A 213-nucleotide genomic window follows, 5' to 3' on the forward strand; every position below is an offset into this window, starting at 1 on the left:
AGAGAGAGAGAGACTATTCATATCTGAAACTGGACACATTTGGAACTTGGCTTCATCACAAGACTTTTTCTTATTTCTTGGAGTGTTGACGCAGGACCTGGGAGGACTTCAGAGGGGCCCCAGCATACCAGTTTGATACCACACCAGTGGTGCCTTCTCCAAGCTTCCATCGCCCCCGATGTCATCATCCTCATCGTCGTCTCCATCTTAGCT

Source organism: Engraulis encrasicolus, chromosome 7 (genome assembly GCF_034702125.1).
Source record: "Engraulis encrasicolus isolate BLACKSEA-1 chromosome 7, IST_EnEncr_1.0, whole genome shotgun sequence".
NCBI classification, from domain to species: domain Eukaryota; kingdom Metazoa; phylum Chordata; class Actinopteri; order Clupeiformes; family Engraulidae; genus Engraulis; species Engraulis encrasicolus.